Here is a 14,594-nt window from a genome sequence, read left to right on the forward strand (position 1 = left end):
AAATTAAAAAAGGGCAAAAGAGCGGCAGAGTGTGGTTGTGAGGCAACTTTTCCAGAGAGGCCATTCAAGTTCCTGGCAGGTGGTGAAATCAGGAAGGCTAAGCAATACTTCAGCAGGCAGAAGAAGAATAGGTTGTGAAAAGGTTAACCAGTCGGCACGTGCCGTGAGTTTAAGTGTAAAGTAAGTTGTGTTTCAAGTGTTTGGATCTTAAAAACGATTGAGCCCTTTAAGCATGAAATATGGTGGTTGTGCAATGTTTATGGACCTCCCAAACGAAACACAGACATGGGGTGACAAGTCATATTCTGGCCTAATAAGGCTTCCCAAATCAAGGAAAACTGAAAGACAAAACCACCATTTTCCAATACAGAAGACTGTGTCTTATAGAAGACCAGACACAGCAAAAATCTCAGATTTAAAAAACAACAACAAAACACCCCAGTAACAACAACACAAAACAAAAATAACCCCAAAACCACAACCAAAACCAAACAAACAGACCTAAGTAGGGCCTATGATAACCATGGGCTTAACTTGTCTGAGATTTACTGTTATTTATTTGCTCACAAATTCATGAAGGGTTTTGTTTTGTTTGTTTAAAGTTTTTAGCTATAATGTTTGAATTAAAGAGCAAGGTTTTTACTTAAATGAATGCAGGAAACGGGCCTTCATATTTGAATTATTTAAAAAAATACATTTTAATATGTATTCTGCCTAGTTTGGCCTTGAAGTTTTTAATTTTCCCAAGCAGTTTTTTTTAAATTTTATTTTGTATCCTCTCCTTTTTTTATAACAAATAGGTTACGTTGTATTTTCTTATGCATTCATTATATTTTTCACTACACAATGCAATAAGAAACGTCTAAATGAGATTAAAAGTTACTCAGTCAAACCAGAGTCATGTTTAAGCACAAGTTTAAATAAATGTCAGAATAAATTTGTTCTTAGTTGTGTTAAGGCAATCAGCTTTTATCTGAAAGACATTTTATAACTTACTATATGAAAGAACACAACTGAAGCTTCATTTCTGGCTTCAGATAATGAATGTTTTTAGTTCCAGCTCAGATTTTTGCTTTATTATTATTGCACAGTTTACAATTACAATGTTAAGAACTGTTTTTGGTAGATGTCTTAATTACAGGAACTCATGCTTGGAATGAGCCTGCTTCATTCTGTTGGCAACAGAGGCCTACAATTAATATGTTTAAATATGAAGGTTGTCAGTTGTAATCTCATTTAGAGAATAAACATGCCTTCAGAGTAATGGTTTGTTTTGGGGGTTTATTGAACATGGATTAGAAAGCTATTGGGCTATTAAGAACTGTTTATTGCAATTCTCTGCCACTGAACCTGTTGATGGTTGGTACACATTTGAGAGATTATTTTGGAAATACTTATGGGACCATCCCAAGTCAACTATTAAATGGAATAAATGTGAAAACCAGTCAGGCCATCACCATCAAAATGATATTACCTGTGCACTGCTACAAGTTAGCTTTTCAGTGTCTGTATAAAGGACTCGGAAGCAGAGAAATTTGCCAATCTACACATAAACCATCTCAATCTCACAATGTAAAACTGAGGAAAGAATTCTCCAGGCTTTCATTTCATTGATAACTGTTAAGCACTACAATATCACATGTACCTGAGAACACTACAACATCTGTGTCCCCGTAAGATATTGATCCTTCACAATTCAAGCCTCAGTTCTCCTTCTGATTTCAGTAAGGAGCATAAGAAGGCTCTGGGAAGTTGCTGGTGCTGTAGCTGGTCCCACCAAAGCTGCCTGCTGCCTTTCCTTCCTCTGATTCCTCTCCCTGAAATACTCTTCAGCTGCAGGTAGAAAGAAGGGCAGGAGTTTGGGAAGAAGCCATTCAAAAAGCACTGGGCAGTGGGTGTTAATTGTGCCAAGGCTCAGGAGAAGAGTGGAAAACAATACTGATGATAACCCAAGTGGGATTATTTTACTCTCCTCCAGAAAGGGCCAGGAAAAATTGCTTTACAAATCCTGCATCTCAGGACATGCAGTTAGCAGTAAAAAGTGCTTAAGAGAAAATAGAAAATAGTTGGTTGTGTAGAAATTCAATATGAATAATATTACCTACTTCTGTAAAATCTGAGTGTTCTCAAAGTAGAGAGATTGTCTCTCTCTTCAAATTGTCTGCAGGACTGAAGTCTCAAATAGCTCTAATGAACAGCTAGGAAGGGCGCTATAGGCTATGCTTATTCCTAGGGGGTTATGTACTTAAGTAATTCCAGGAAGTTCAGTTATACCGACTGGCCTTGGTAGAACAGGTTGGCTTTACAGAGGACCTCTCTTCAAATGATGAGCCCCTCTAAGACTGGAGGCACTGAATTTAGTGTCCCAAGATATTAAGTTATCTTTAATTTAATAAAAGAGATTTTTAAAAATTTCAGCATATTAACTGGAGTTAATATCCCAAGACTTACAGCTCAGAACTGGTCACCATCTGAGTCCCCTGGATTGTTATTAACCAGCTTGTTGCTGCCTGTGATATTGTGAATTACTGGTATTACTGTGTGTGCTGATATGTAAACTAATACGTCTGAAGACTCATAACTGTATGCATACTAAATGCCATATGAAAACTCGGGTATCACAGTAAAGCCCTCAGATAAGTCAAGTCTATGGAACTAAATTCAGGTTAGATCCAAACTGTCTTCTTTAATTAATGATGTGTAAACACTTCCTGAAACATGAAATTTTACTATGAACCCTTTGACCTTTATTTTTCATTGTTACATTATAATGTTTACATACATTATGTCGATCTTGCATTTTTCCCTTCCTATTTTTCATTTTCCATGAAAATGTTTGTAGCTGACAAGCAAAATAAGTCCAATCTCAGAAGTGTTCTCATTCCAGTAGAGTTTAAAGACCAAAAAATTAACAAAACTTTCATTGATCAGGCAAATAAAGTTCTTACATTCATTTTTACACTGTTTCTGTCCATCTGCTTATCTCTTTTAATGTAATAAGATGCAGATTTTGATTTTTTTTAAAATATAAATATTTAAAAAAGGCAATTCTGATACCAGTACCCATCTTTCACAGAATTAAACCCACTTCAAATTTACCAAACCATTTACACAGCAAGCACACAAATACTTCCATTATTCAGAAAATACAGCTTTAACAGTAATAAGAGCTGACCATGAACTCCTCTAAAATTGTTTAGCTCTGGAATTCTTAAAACATTTTTGGTCAAAGTTGATCTTTTTCAGTCCCACAGCTTGATCTAACAGCCTAGCTTGTCCAGGGCACTCCCATGTATCCATGCCATACCTAGCCATCTCTGTGCTTAAGGCAAGTATTACTGATACTTTGGGGTTACTTTACCACTGTTTTTCATAGGTGCTGTAAAAAAGGCTGCAAAAACGAGTCCTCCTATGAAGCTGCCAACCCAAGAAGGTTGAGAAACATTGTGATAAATGGCTTTAGCAGAGGCTCCAGCGGTGGGTGGGGTAATCAGCTTCTATTTCCTCTCCTGATTAGCCCTTTGCTTCTGTAGAAGAAAACACTCATAGGACTCAGAGTAAGGTGGGGGGTTTATAGTCTGTTAAAACTCCCATGTATTTATATATGTGTACTATATGTATATACTATATATACGTGTGTATATATATACACACACTATATGCTTTCTCTTTCTCCCTCTCTCTAGTATTACATATGATCAAAGCATCCTAGCCTGTCTAGTGAAAACACCTCTACTGTTTGCATGAGAAGAAGAAATCTCCTAGCTGGCAGCTGTCTTCACAACACACGCAGCTGAGCAGCTACCTGCTGTAGCCAGGCAGATGGTGATGAACACATACGTTGTCTATTTTAGATCACAAAACGTAACTTGGGAGAAAAGATGGGCAGAATTCTGGTCACTTGCAAAAAAACATCTCCTCTGTGCTTCTCAAACTGCTGTTGAAAAGCTAAGGACAATCCACTTTTAGAAGATTAAAGAATGTGAATTAGCTTGGGCACTTTGGGGCTTGTTTTGGTTACCGTATATAACATTATTCATATTTTTTCAGTGATAGTATGGTTCTTAAAAAAGGAGCAGGAGATTTGGGATTAAACTCTGAATTTTGTTGAAGTAAATCAATAGAGGTTTTGTTTGCGCAGACCTCAGTAAGGCAGGGATTCCGCCCTTAACCATAGAAGAAGTTTCTCAATATATATTAATTTATGATACATCGAATTGGAACTTAAAACCCCCTACAAAGGAACAGCCTGCGAACAGACAGTATGGCTGTGGGTAAATAAAGTTGAGCACTTGCATTCTGGGAATTTTTGCAAAATGTTTATCTTTAGAAACAGCTTTAAAAAAATGCCCAAGGCTATCAACCGTGCTGGGCTCAGCAATAAGGAGAGGGATACAGATACATGCAAACTGGCTTCAGTTCTCTAAACAGGAGAAGGAGAAAAAAAAACACATTGAAACTTTGATCTTCACAATAGTGCAATGAGCTTCCTTTCTGTATTGTGTGTGAATTTATAAATAAGACTCATTATTGACTAGGGGAAGTTGATGCAATTCTCTAAGCAATGGGTATTGAGATAAGAGTTTTGGCTACTGTATCTTCTGCTGGGCCGCTTACCTTCCCATTTTTGCAGCACGACTGTTAAATTACTCCAGCAGTAAGCCCTTGAAACAGTCAATTTTCTGAATGCTTATGGAAAACACAGACTACAGTATTTCCAAGTATTTGTAAGATGTGTCAGAGGTATGTGCATTAAAGAATTGTAATTGTTTAAACAGAAAGTGGTTTTAGTACTAGAGAAAGATAGAAAACTTTATGAATTTAAAATTCAAAGAGCCACTCTTGCATCCCAAGCACCCCCTGACTCACAAGCAGTTTTGCAGAAGGCTTCTGGCTTTTGAACTGGTATCCTCTAGTCTTCAGAAAGAGGTTACAGAGCAAAGAGCGACTTCAGCTGACGCTGCAGCCGTCTGGGATCTCCGCAGGATGGGGGAGACAGAACATACCTTCCCCTCATTCCCGTGTGACAACCTGCCCTGGATGAAGGGAGAAATTTGGCCTCAGTCCCCATTTATAGCCCATTAAAAATATTACATCCGTAGAGCATGACAGCGCTCTGGTACCTGGGGAAAAAACAAACAAACTCCTTGGCAAATGCAAAACAGACAGAACTCAAAGGCTTTGAAGTCATAACCCAAACGAGTACACATGTATACCTCTGCGTGTGTATGTATATCTAAAACATACATATGTATGTATATGTATAAAGAGTGAACAAAAATGTTAGCTCTCCAGCCTTACTTTTTGAACCAATTCATGATTTCTAAGCCTGTGGCTGGCAGTATGCCCAACTCCCTGCAGCAGCTGAAACTAGTATTTAAGAGGCTTTGTAATACAGGATGGAGAGGGCCACGCGCTGCTGGGCCAGGGTGAACAAACGGCGGAGCTGCTGGTGCTCGGCCAGGCAGGGGTCGGCAGCGAGGCTGCAGAGTGGGCCAGGCCAGCATCAAGGTGGAATGTTGCACCCATGGCTAGTTTTCAAAATTGTATTAAAAATTCACTGTAATGATTTTAATTGAATTTAAAAAGGGAAAGCACTGTACTTCTGGGAGGAAATATTTGGGTAAAATTGGGCAAATATGTTAGTAACATATATTTCTAGTAAAGGGATATGTAGAAAAGATGATAAATTTCTTACCAGAGTACAGGCACCCAAGAAATGATTTTATTTAACATGGTGCTCATATTCAATTTCTTGTATGTGGTGCTGCTGCTGCTGTCCTCACACCTCTCATCTTTGCATTCTAGAAAAAAAAAATCTAATTGCTGAAACATGCAGGCCCAAACCAGAAGCAATACATGAAGAATAGCTTGATGCATCTTGCAAAAGATGAGCTCACATACCTTGGCTTTAGAAGCTGGTATTGCTGCATATCTACTCTCAATTAAATTTACTTCTTCTCTGATTAAACCTGTTCAACTAGTCCTGTTTATATTTTTTTAAAATACAATCATTTAAATGTTAATTAACTCTTTGAACTTCAACAGCTGTATTTCTACTAACGTGTTCAAATATATACATGTACTCAATTTTTCCACTCTGTTTTATGAAGATGGAGGGTTTAAACAGAAATGCTGGCAAGAAACAAAACCAAAACCAAACCAAACCAAAACAAAACCCAAAAAACAATTTGGATGTGACATTCTTTCTTTAGAAAAGATTTCTAAAAAACCAAACTAGCATACATGCATCAAGTCATGCATCTTCAAAAGTATCAGTAGTAAGTACTAGAGCAGAATTTCAATGTGTACATGTGATCCTTCCTAGGCATTTTTCATTGCTCCACTTTTGAAATTCTTGTTACAAAAAAAACCCGCATAAAGTTAGTTTCATTAGAAGCAATTTCAATAAATGTATTAGAACCCTTCAGGGCAGAATTTGCGTATACAAGCCTACACCTCCCTCACTTCCACAAATCTTTCTTAGCTCCCTTCCCTACATTTAAACTCCATATATCTATACTATGGCCATTGCTGTATATGTGGACCATTTATAACACAACAACAAATTCATCTCCAAATTCTTGGTCAAGCAGTGAGCAGCTAAGAGCTAGAACAGAAGTGATGAAATACAACATGTATGTGAAAAGTTTCAGCGAGGCAGTACCTGGAGACAGATGAGAGGCAAAAATAGTTGCATACTTCAGAGTCTTCTCTTTGTCTTTCTCCCCCATTTCTCTCCAGTTCTCCCATTTGCAAGGCGGGACAAGCTGAGCCCAAAACACGAGTTATGGGAAGCAGAGGCTACTGTCAGACTTCTCATTTAATTAAAGGAGAAAGGATAATTAGGATGGTTTCTAGCCTAAACTATACTAAAACCCGAATTCATAATTAATTCTGGCACTAGGCAGGCTGCCAGTTTTCAGACACTTCTTTCTTATGCTAAATTCTAAACGCAGAATCATTCCTGGCTGTTAATGCAATAGTCATCCGTTCCTGCCATGGTTACATCTGTAATTTTCAAGTTTCTGATAGCAGTTGCAGGCATTCCCTGGCAATAAACGGGTCAGGGTTCTGAAACAAGTGACACAATATTTAAAAAAAAAAAAAAAAAAAAAAGAAGAAGTATTTCTGTTATGACCAATTCCCACAGAATGTTTATTTGTTCATTGCTACTTAACCACACACGCACAAAAGGAAACTACATTTTGTTCTCAGGGAAAGCTAGCCTTGCCGCAGACGTCGGTACCTTGGCTCAGAGTCCCGATAGGGCAATTGAGGCGGCTCACACATATTTTTCCCAGCCTGTGCAGGGCTGACAAATCCCAGAGAGATTTGATGAGGTTTTTTTTAAGGCCAGAATTAGACCGCTGTGCGCACAATGCATCTGGAATTTTCGTGGGCAGTGGGTGGCGGGATTCTGGTTTAAGATTAATTGTTGTTAAATACAAAAAACCCAAAGACACGGGTACCTGATATTGAACTGCATGCAATTGCTACCCCCCTGCCAGGCAGAACGCTCTCGCTGCCAGAACAAGCTGTTATTTTGCTTGGCCAGAAATGCCCCTCAGTGATAACCTGACCTGAAAATACCCTCCCATGCACAAAAACAAAGACGCTTCGTGCTCCTACGTGCTTTGTGTTTATGCCAACAGGCAACATGACTCACTCTATTTACTTTTAAAGCATGCTTTCCCTTCAAAATCACTCGGGCTGACCTGGCCTGGCCGGATCTCTCCCACTGAGGTGGCCAGAGCCATGGTGGTGCACAAGCCTGCGTGCCGGAAGACCCACAGATCTTAGCAGTGCATTAAATGGGGCTGCGCTGCACTCATTTTCCTTTTCACTCTCTTTCTCTAAGGTGAAGCTGCTGTTGTGCGGCGCGGAGGTTATTCCCGTAAAGCTTTGGCGTTACTCGTCTTACACACGCGGCAGGAGAACCTCGCGGTGCAAAGGCGATTGGGGAATCGAGTCTGAAAAACACACCGCAATCTAAAAAATACCCGATTTGCTTTCTTACTTCTCTGTTCCTTTTCTGTCTGCTATATATAAAAATATGACCCGGAGGATGTTTCCCCCAGTTACAGCCTTTGCCGACATTGCGCCGGCCTTTTGCCGAAGCCGCGGTGGCACAAGACAGCTGGCTGCAAAGTGATTTCCTGGACTAGCTGAGTTTGGGCTCCGTGGACGTGCGGCATCCGCCCCACGTTCACCTGCCACTTTAGCACTGAGGCACCCCTGGGCTTTCCCCCGAGTGAGGGAGAAAAAGATAAAACCCAGATGGAGTGGCGGAGCAGCTACTCATGGCCAAAAAAGCAGGCTGAAGCAGATAAGGTCTCCAGCAAGGCTAAACAGAAATCAGGAGATCGTCACTGCATCCTCAAGCTTTCCTTCAAAGCTGGGGTTTCTAAAGCATTTTCGATTTTGCAGTAAAGAGATTGTTTTTTTCTGTGCAAGCCAAAGAGGATAAAACAGCACAAGCTGACATAAAAAGATATCTTTCAGTAGTCCCAGTGGCTCACATAAGCTTGGAGTGAGGTGGGGTGGCAAAATCTTTCCTATTCAAGGTGTCCAGAAACACCTTGCAACGTTCAGGCCACTAACGCTGGTTCGTAGACAGCTATTGAACCACCCATGCGTGCAGTCCCACCTTCCCCCTGCAGCCCTCTCTTCAAAAAGGTCTGCTTCATAAATGCACAAAACCTGGGGAGGCTTCTCATATTGCTTCAAAAGAAAAACTCGGGGAAGGGCCTTTCTCTAAACGCTTTCTTACCTGCGTATTTACACGCCAGTGAAGAAACTGTATAGGTCACCCAAACCCTTAACTTCGCCAATCACGCTGCTGCTCTAGTGTTCACTTGAAATCAAGTTTTGCTTTCAAGTTCAAGACGAGACGATTTTCTCTTCCTGCGCGCAGCTGCCAACTGCTTCTTGAGCCTTCTCAAGCGCAGCACGTTTCCGTTGTGGGGAGAGGCGAATTTCCACTTTTCAAAGTGCCGAGACCCTCCCCACACCCCAGTCTGTCCCCCAGTTACTGTACCAAAAAAAAAAAAAAAAAAAGAAAAAAAAAGTGAAATACTGATTTGTTTGGCCCGTTCGTATTTATTCGGTTGCTTTGTTCATAACTGTACGTGCCTGAACCTTCCTTTCCTCCCCGGAGCAGTAACGTTAGCACTTACTTAAAAAGGGAGCCCAGCTTCTGGTCCCCAGTTGTGAATAAATCAGGACCAGCGATTGCCACCAACTTGCCTTTGCTAGGCTCTAGAGGCTTACGCCTCCTTATCCTATTTCTTTCACCTTGTTGTTGTTAGCATGGTAGAGCCGGTGCGTGCACCGCGCTGTTCTCTTTCAGCTTCGCAATGCTGCTTTTCCTGTGCATGCAAATAGACACGGTGTCACGGCTCCGGAAGGGCCAGGGAGGAACTATGTCATACACTTGAGAGAAGTCTTCTTCAGCTCAATAGTTAACAAATGATGCTGAGCAAATCAGAGATTCAGTGCTTATAAACCCGTAAGAAACTGTTTATAAATACGTACAAAATTTATAAATGCAAATTTATATCATTATATAGGCTATATGTTGCACATTACTCAATACATCATTAATACAGAATTAATAACTATGCAATTATGCAAAATATAATTAATTTATAATTATGGTATTTGTAATATATAAACACATCATATATATGTAATATAAACACTTCAGAAATTTTATAATAAAAAAAAAATATATATCGCTTGCTAAAGCCAGCTATGAGCTTTCTCTGCTATTCTTTTATTCCGCAAGTACTTTCAACTTAAAATCTAGTTTATAGCTTCAGCGCATACAACGTGTAAAAAATTTGCCTATATCAGGCAGCGTTTCCAGAAGCGACGATGTCTGGGGCCTCACTGCTTTGCTCCTCAGCCAGGAAGAGCGTTGCACGGTGGGACCGCCGGCAGCTGCCCTCGCCAGCGCCGTGCTGAGAGACGAGCCCCAGAGTCCTGCTCCTCACAGCCCGTCCTCCTGAGCTCCTGCGCCTCACCCGCGTTCAGAACGTGCCACCGCGCAAGTGGGAAATGAACCAGAACGGGAGGGAAGGGAAGGAGGAGGGAAGGAAAGGAAGGAGAGGAAAAGAGAAAAGAACAAAGGAAAAGAGAAGGAGAAAAGGAAAAAAGAAAGGAGGAACAAAAGGGAAAAAAGGAAAAAGAAAGGAGGAAAGAGGAAAAAAGAAAAAAGGAAGGAAAGGAAAGAAAGGAAAGAGAAAAACACTTCAAGCTTTTAACTTTTAAGCAGTTTTCTTTCTTTCATTACTTTTCCACACGTTGCTTCCCACCTCTTTGTCCCATTGCAGAGCAACCAATCCTGCCTAAGATCTCCACTAGAGCTGAGCTTTGATGTTTTGCTCTGGATCGGTGTAGCTTTACGTGGGGAGGAAAAACAAACCCTCACAACCATTTTTGCTAACTAAATTCCATCCTCGAGGTGTAAGCGCGCGGCTGCTCGGCGCAGCAGGGGACGTCGGGAGGGAAGAGGCAGCACTGTGCCGTTCCCAGAGCAGCGACACCACAAACACACAGACTTGTTTCCTACACCTAAAGTATCGAGGGGCTTTGATTTCGGACCATCCATTTGGGGCCTGGAAGCTCCACAAGTTAGAAGAGATTTTTTAACGCAAGCTGTTACTGCTCAGTAGAAATACCATTTTTAGAGACATTCTCAAAGAAACCACTGACACCAGGATCATGGTGAGCTGCCTGTTATGGTCTCAGGTGTTGGTTAACTGCAGGATCATACGGATGGGGGGGGAAAAATGGGACAAGGCAGACGGGAGAAATTCTACAGTGAATTATACATCTTTTGCAAAAAAATACAGCTAGTTTATGCACAGCTGTAGTACTCTTGTAGTACTCTGGAGTAGTCTGTGTATTTGCTCTCCGGTATATATGATACAGAACAAAATAATACGTTAAAAATATCAGGGGTAAAATTAACAAATGCACGGAACATTAAGGAAGAATCTTTTTATGGGAACTAGAACAAGAGCTTCACCTACATCAATGGAAGCGCGAGTCCTGCCCGTCGTGCTGACAACAAACACGGGAGCATTAACCACATCCGATAGGACACCAAGACTACTCCACGCTTCGCTGGCATTGCTGTGATTTCACGGACCTTTGGAGTACATACTTCAGGTGCTGACGTTTGTGCATGCTTCTCACTGAGCCGGACATCAACAGCCCCCTCGCCCGTCTCCTTCACGTACTGACACTGGAGTCCTGCCCTGGTGCCTGGCTCCCTGCGGACAGTAGCTGCTGCAGGCTGGGGGCTTATTTCAGAGGTGAACAGCCCACAGAGCGTGAAGGAAAAAGCACACAGAAGTTATCCTGGTTTCTTCCCTTGCCTTCATCCAAAGTCGCTCCTCTTGGCTGTCCCCTCTCTACTGAAGCCCTCTGAAAGGCAATGGGTGATGCGGAGCACCCTTGGCCATCCCGTCTGCGTGAGCACATCGCGGCGCTCCTTCCCAAAAGGACGTCGGGTAGCGAGCAACAGCCACCAAGTCCCCTCCACAGCTCTCAGCCCCACCAAACCTGAGGGCTCCGCACGATCAGGTTGTTGCAGGGCTTTCGCTAGACCGAGGGGAGCGGTCTGCAAACCCAAACCGTTGGCTCTGAGCTGGGGGACTCACTGGGCACAGGGGAGGATCTCGGGACCCAGCCAGGCAGGCGTCTGCCCACTGCTGCAGCCAGCTCTTCCTCTCCTGTGCTTCCTGAGGCCCCTTTGAAAAATCTTTCAGGGAGGCAGAAGAAAGAAGAACCATTCATACGCCACAGTTTACTTGTCCCAGTATCTTGGAACCCCAGGAATTGTTCTGACCAAAAAAAAAAAAAAAAAAAAAAAAAAGCTTTGATTCACTAGCTTGATAAATTATTTTTATCTTGTGCTTACACAAAGTTCCCTCTAAATTTTGTCTGTTGAAATTGTAGCAGCAAATTCAGTCTGTTACAGCTTCAGTGGCCATTCCAACTGTCCATGCAAAGAGCTTTTATTATTAACAATCGCAGGGAAACATCTAGGACTGGATAAAAATACACAATTCAGTGACTGCAGAAGTTACCATTTATCTGAACCAGAATTAGATGACTTTGTGATGTGCTTTTTGAACACTGCATCCACCACCTTCTCAGTACATGTATTTCTCTTTTCTCTTCTTTGAGGAAGCCATCTGAAAGCCATCTCAAGCACACCTTGAGACAGAGAGGCAGATACTCAGGGGAATGATACTTGGCAAGCCTATTTTTTCACATGCCACCTGAAAATCAGGATTTATTTGCCGTGCAGATCTAACAAGCTGATGACTGCAGCGCTGGCTTGAGTTGAGAAGGCTGCCTGGTGCCAGTGCTACAATTATATTATTACCTAAAGGGTATTTCTGAGTGTTAAAGCAGCCACACTGTTTTCTCTTTTAAAATATGTATCTGGGGATGAGAGACGGGCTTCAAGTGGTTTTGTGTCCAAGCCCAAGGCTCCGCAATAGCCTGCGGGCCACGTGAACCAGTGGGATGGCAGAGAGGCCTGCAAGTCTTCAGCTCGCTCTCCTCATTAGAAACCAGCTGAAACAGCCTTTCCCAGGTGTGTGTACGCAGTCAACCCATGAACATCAGGGCTGGGAGAATGGGTTTGCTCCATTAGCCTCCCTCTCTAACAGACTACCATGCAGTACTGTGAGAATTCAAGGTGAATTATGCTTTTCTCAGCAAAAATCCTAAGCAGCGTGCCTCCACAGCAACCTCACAGACAAAACCAGAGAGGATAACGCAAAGGCCCATTTACCACTACCTCTCTTGCACGTTGGAGCATGCACTGTGAACATGTGGTTTCTGGGTTGAGGTGCTGCAATTAAACCAGGAGAAAGCAAAGCATTCAGTGTAGGCTCTGACCTCTCAGCTAGGTGTGCGTTAAACACATCGTTATTAGCATGCCAATTATCCCTGAGATAAATGGCCTGTAAAGCCTACAGCCCTGTTTTTCCTGGGCGGGGCGGGGGGGGAAGTAAATATATTTTCCATCAATTTGCTAGACTTTGCCTATATCTCATATATGAAACATTGACCCGGCAGCCGCCGAGGCATAGCCCAGGGTACCCTCCCCACACCGGGCTCCTGGCGCACCCCTGAGCTCAGTTCCAAAGCCAGGAGCCTGCGAGTGCCCCCCTGCTTCTCGGATGGCAGATGGGGGTGACAGCCACCACACCGAGGTGGAGAACCCACGTGGAGAACCAGGAAAGCTTTTCTCACATAGTCCCTAGTTCCCCAGGGCACCCCGTGTACCACCTTTGGGTGAGGTACACCTTAGCTGAGCAGCTTTCCTGGGCAGTTTCGTGGAAGAAAACGGGGTAGTGAGACAGTGAGTACAGAGACCGTATGGTGCAGGGGGGTGCGTGCAAGTGCGTTGTGCTGCCTTCCCCAGCGCGGAGCTCTCACCTTGTCCTGGCCTATGGAAGATGTCGTTCTTGAGCTTATGCCCCGCTTTACCCAGTAAAACTGGATCTGATTTTCTAGGTGTTGGTCTTAAACAGGCCGCGCAAAAGAAATCTCGAGGTTGAGGCACTTCTCATCCCTGCTCTTTCTCCCTTCCCCGCCCTCGTTCATGGGAAATAAATTACTCGCAGCATAAAATCTCGATCTGATGCTTCTTTTGTGTCTCTTCCTCGCCCGTTTTGTGACCTGTACCTGGTGCTGCGTAGGGGCTTCCACGAGCAAAGATGGCATTTGCTGTGCCACAGCGCTGACGTGTTATTAACCGTATTACATTGCTGCAACATGAGTTTACTAAACTGAAGCACAGAAATATTTCTCTACTGTTTAACGAGAAATTTCAATCTGTGATAATACAAGGTTTCAATTTTTATCTGTGATTTCAGCATCGTGAGACCTACTGCTGTCTGCTGATAGGCATATTATACAAAGACAGTGAGCAGCACACAAGAGATTGATTTTGTGCTTGCTGGATTCACCATCAGGTTCCAGGTAGCGCAGAAAGCTGGGAAGGCTGCTTCGGCCGGCAAATTGGAGGAACTAATTGGATACACTCTTTCATCAGGAAACAGCATCCAGTTCTGAGCATCGCGCTTTGAATAAGCAGCCGAATTTTAATCTGGAGAGAGTCCATAAAACCACCAACCTTGGGGACCCCGAGGGAGCGGATCTCATCAGAAGCTGCAGGTGACACACAAATCAAAAGCGACAGCATAAAACGCACGAGAACATGCTTATTCCGAAAGCCCGGGAGACTCCAAGGGCCCTAATGGAGTAAGTTGTTGTGAACTCGATGCAAACAGCCCAGGCACCATTAATGCCCCCACGAAGCAACCCCGAGACTGCCCTGACCTACATTGCTCTTACCAGCCGCGCTCCAGCTTCAGCCACGCTCTGCGGAAGTGAGCGTGCAGCCCTCGCCTCTCGCGGCAGTGACAGCTGACGCAGCATCATTAGCAGGTCTGGCAGCCCGCAGAGAAATAATTACACACATAATGAAGCGGCGACAGCGATGACAGGCTCAGAAGGCAGTCCCATAATCAAGTGAATATATAGATAAGAACAATAATAGC

General features: G+C 42.8%; 1 long non-coding RNA gene across 3 annotated transcripts; it reads right to left on the bottom strand.

The window, feature by feature from the left end:
- Positions 1 to 965: 965 nt before the first annotated feature.
- On the bottom strand, positions 966 to 9,845 carry LOC142601119 (uncharacterized). 3 transcript variants are annotated; one of them, XR_012834724.1, is made up of 5 exons: positions 9,832 to 9,845; positions 8,774 to 9,519; positions 6,668 to 6,815; positions 5,699 to 5,804; positions 966 to 5,123 (listed from the first exon to the last, which is right to left on the bottom strand). It is a non-coding gene; the product is annotated as an uncharacterized LOC142601119 (long non-coding RNA). The 3 variants fall into 3 exon arrangements; XR_012834723.1 differs by lacking the exons at positions 8,774 to 9,519; positions 9,832 to 9,845 and having other exon boundaries at positions 966 to 5,036; positions 6,668 to 7,772; XR_012834722.1 differs by lacking the exons at positions 8,774 to 9,519; positions 9,832 to 9,845 and having other exon boundaries at positions 6,668 to 7,772.
- Between the last annotated feature and the right edge of the window lie 4,749 nt (positions 9,846 to 14,594).

Source organism: Balearica regulorum, chromosome 3 (assembly GCF_011004875.1).
Source record: "Balearica regulorum gibbericeps isolate bBalReg1 chromosome 3, bBalReg1.pri, whole genome shotgun sequence".
In the NCBI taxonomy this organism is placed as follows: Eukaryota; Metazoa; Chordata; class Aves; order Gruiformes; family Gruidae; genus Balearica; species Balearica regulorum.